Below are 4,806 nucleotides of genomic sequence, written 5' to 3'. Positions count from 1 at the left end.
GTTTATGAGAGAGCAAGGTTCCAGTTAGAGCAAGCTTCCAGAAGATTGTTATGGGAAGATGCTGAAGACATAGGAATGTCCAATATACAAACCAGGAGATCAGGTATTGACAGGGTGTGTATGAGAAAAAGCAAAGCAGCTCCTAATGGCTTAGATTGCTTCCCTCATAGCTCAGTTGGTAAAGAATCCGCCTGCAATTCAGGAGACCCTGGTTCGATTCCTGGGTTGGGAAGATCCCCTCGAGAAGGGAAAGGCTGCCCACTCCAGTATTCTGGCCTGGAGAATTCCAGGGACTGTCATCCATGGGGTCGCAAAGAGTTGGACACGACTGATTCACTCTCATTCCAATGGCTTAGATTGCTGCCCAGGTGGCTCAGTGAAAAGAATCCCCCTGCCAATGCAAGAGACACAAGAGATGTGGGTTCGATCCCTGGGTCAAGAAAATCCCTTAGAGGAGGAAATATCAACCCACTCCAGTATTCTCACTGGGAAAATTCCACGGACAGAGGAGCCTGGTGGGCTACAGTTCATGAAATCACAAAGAGTAGGATATGACTGAGCACGCATCATGGTTTAGATTCGCAAATGATAGAGCAGCATGCTGCTGCTGCTGCTAAGTCGCATCAATCGTGTCCGACTCTGTGTGACCCCATAGACATAGATGGCATCCTACCAGGCTCTCCCGTCCCTGGGATTGTCCAGGCAAGAACACTGGAGTGGGTTGCCATTTCCTTCTCCAATGCATGAAAGTGAAAAGTGAAAGTGAAGTCGCTTAGTCGAGTCCGACTCTTCACAACCCCATGGACTGCAGCCCACCAGGCTCCTCCGTCCATGGGATTTTCCAGGCAAGAGTACTGGAGTGGGGTGCCATTGCCTTCTCCGGATAGAGCACTATAGGAACAGAAATCAGGAGAGGGCTGGTTCCTTAATCTCTGAAACAAAGACAGGAAACCAGAACTAGAATGCAAACTCCAGCTATCTTTTTTGGCACCATGGACGCCTGAAAGTTGAATGGTTTCTGAGGCTTCCAAACTTGTGGCTATGCAGGAGGTTTTTGATTACTGAGTCAATCTCACAAGTAATTGGCCTGTTCAGATTTTATATTCCTGCATGATTCAGTCATGGTAGTTTGTATGTTTCTAGAAATCTGTTTAGTCTAGTCTGTCCTATTGATTGGAGTATAATTGTTTTTGGTAGTCTTTTATGATCCTATTTTTTTTTCCTGTAGAATTAATTATAATAATTCTTCTTTCATATACTTTTATTTATTTGAATCCCTTTTTTCCTCTCTCTTTCTCTCTCTCTTTTTTTTTTTTTTTTTCTGGTAAGTCTAATGATGTGAAGGGCTGACTCATTTGAAAAGATCCTGATGCTGGCAAAGATTAAAGGCTGGAGGAGAAGGGGATGACAGAGGAAGAGATGGTTGGATGGCATCACCAACACAATGGACATGAGTTTGAGTAAACTCCAGGAGATGATGAAGGACAGAGAAGCCTGGAGTGCTGCGGTCCATGGGGTCGCAGAGTTGGACACAGCTTAACAACTGAATGACACCACATTTCACTAATATTTTTTATTGTGCTTTTAGCCTTTATTTATTTCCACTCTAGTCTTTGATACTTCCTTCCTTCTACTGTCTTTGAGCTTTATTTGTTTTGCTTTTCCTAGTTCCTTTAGATGTTAAGTTAGACTGCATATTTGAGCTCTTTCTTGCTTTTTAATGTAGGTGTTTATTAATATAGACTTCTCTGTTAGAACTGCTCTTGCTAGAGCCTGTAAAGGTTGGTTTGTTGTATTTACATTTCCATTTGTCTCAAGGTACTTTTTGTGTATCTTCTTTACTCATAGGTTGTTCTATAGCACGTTGTTTAATTTTCATGTTTGTGAATTTTCCAGTTTTCTTCTTATATTTGATTTCTAGTTTCATATCCCTGTAATTAGAAGAGATACTTGATATGATTTCAGTCTTCTTAGATTTATTAATATTTATTTTGTGGCCTAATGTATGATTTGTCTTGGAGAATGTTCCATTTGCACTTGAGAAGATTTTATATTCTATTGCTATTTGATGGTGTTCTCTAAATGTCTGTGTCCACCTGGTATAAAGTAGGGATTATGTCCAAATTTCTGTGTTAATTTTATGTGAATTGTCTTTTCATTTTTGAAAGTGGAGTATTTAAGTTTCCTTCTATTACTGTATTTCTGTCAATTTCTTCCTTCAGATCTCTTATTACTTGCTTTATATACTTAGATGTTTCTATGTTAGATACATAACTATATACAAATGTCATATCCTGTTGTTAAATTGACTCCTTATTGCTAAATAATGGCCTACTTTGTCTCTTTTATTATAGTCTTTGGTTTAGGATCTATTTTGTCTGATGTAAGTATGGTTCCTCCTGCTTTCTTTTGGTTTCTGTTTGAATCAAATATCTTTTTCTATCCCATTCGTTTCAGCCTGTGTCGGTAAAGTTGAAGTGAATCTTTTGTGGGCAACATATGATTTGGTCTTGGTTTTTTAATCCATCCAGCCACCATATGTCTTTGATAGGAAAATTTAGTCTATCCACACTTAATAATTGATAGATATGGACTTACTATTGCCATTTTGTGAATTATTTTCCAACTACTTTGTAATTCCTTTGTTCATCTCTTCTCTGGTTCTTTCTGATTCTGAAATTCTGCAGTGGTAAGCCTAATTGGGGGGCTTCCCTGGTAGCTCAGCTGGTAAAGAATCCACCTGCAATGCAGGAGACCCTGGTTTGATTCCTGGATCAGGAAAATCCCCTGGAGAAGGAATAGGCTGCCCACTTCAGTATTGATGGGCTTCCCTGGTGGCTCAGTTGGTAAAGAATCCACCTGCAGTGCAGGAGACCTGGATTAGATCCCTGGGTTGGGAAGATCCCCTGTGAGGCTGTGGCAACTCACTCCAGAATTCTTGCCTGGAGAATTCCAAGGACAGAGGAGCCTGGAGGGCTGCAGACCATGGGGTCAAAAAACATCAGATGCTATTAAGCACAGCACAGCAATCCTATGTTTATGTTTTGTGTATCTACTGCAGGTTTTTGCTTTGTGTATAACATGAAACTTATACAAAACATTTTATATTTATAGCATTCTATTTTAACCTGATAACAACTTAATTTTGAATATGTACTATTGCTCTAAATTTTTACACTCTGTTTTCCATATATTGTTTTGTTGTATGTCGTTATAGATTTTAAGACTTATGTATGTATATACATATATATGCATATGACTTTGCATATGAATATACATATTTAATTCTGAATAAAGACATTAGTTTGCAATATGCTATTACTTATTTTATTTTATAAGCATTAATTTAATACAATAAAATGATATAAATACCTAAAATGTTTTTATTTGAATGTGTTTTATAAGGTGATAAATCTTATTTCTTACATTCAGTTTTATGAATATGCTACATGAATCCAAAGTAATGAGAAAATTTGTAATGTCCAAACTCTCATATAATAGATATTTAAAGCTTTGACATAATCTTAGCTTTCAAGCTAATTTATAATACATATGGAATACAAATTCTTGGCACATTCTCTAGAACATACACATTATATTTTCATAGCAGTCTATGGAGATACTTGTAGTGTCAATAGGAAAGAGTTGAATAGGTTCTTCTCCAAAATTTCTTATTTTATAGTTCTGTGTGATACATTACCAGATTTTGAATAACACTTTAAACTCATTTTCATTGTCAAACTTTAATTTCTTTATTTTTATATTAAGTAGTTTAAGCTGCACAATAAAAAGTTAATAGTTTTACTTTTCCTCTCATAGTATTAACTCTTTTGAAGTAAGTTACATCACTTGGTAGAAACTTGGAATATCATTTAGTATTATTTTTACTTGTGTAAAACTCATGCACTTCAAAGTATAGAGATAATTTGCTTTTTATATATTATATTATTGTGGAAATTGAACTATAGGCATTACAGATCACATCTAAAAAAATAGCAGAGCTGAGGACCACTCTCTAGGATTCTGGCTTAAAATAATTCTTTTTATCATCATCACACAAAGCCACCTCCTTATATACTGTATTTTGAAAACTGCTTATTCATATTTTTCTCTATAACTTGTCACTCAAGGTAAATGGCCTTTCCTAAGAAATGTGACTTCAAAAGGATCATATGCAAAACATCTGTATCAGGCACATTGTCCACAGAATAAATTCAATAGCTTTAAACTTTTAAAGTTTCCAGGCAAGAAAAAAAAATGCTAGGATGAATGACAGACTTAAAATGAGAAATTTCTGCAGTGTGATCACCACGATTCTGGTGAGGTCATGGGGGAAAAAATGGGTGCCATGTTTGGCCACACGAATGTGAATGGATCTTATGCCAACTCGCGATGCTTATACATTCTCCTTAAAATGTTGCGGTTAACTTCTCCAAGGAATGTGAATGTTGATTTAAATAAGTTTCCAGAAAGTTAACTGTTTATTCCAGGCTTCTCCAAGAAGCTTTGATATGTAAATCAACTTGGGAAACAAAGATATTTTTGTCTCTTAATGTTTCCATCCTCTATGTGTGTTAAATGACAACCTTGGAACAATTCCCCTTGATCTAAGAAACAGGTCTAATGTAGATTTTGTGAAGGTCAGTTTGAAATAAAGAGATTTAATCAATCCAATCAACATGAACCATATTTGCATTAGGCTGAACATGAACTAGCAGGATCTTGGAGCAGTCATACATTGATTTAAATCCCTGTCTGACACCGTGGCCCAAGTCAAGTCCATGGGCCTTTTGGGGACTTAGTTTT

This window comes from Muntiacus reevesi, chromosome 7, assembly GCF_963930625.1.
Source record: "Muntiacus reevesi chromosome 7, mMunRee1.1, whole genome shotgun sequence".
Classification (NCBI taxonomy): Eukaryota; Metazoa; Chordata; class Mammalia; order Artiodactyla; family Cervidae; genus Muntiacus; species Muntiacus reevesi.
This window is presented reverse-complemented; position numbering follows the sequence as displayed.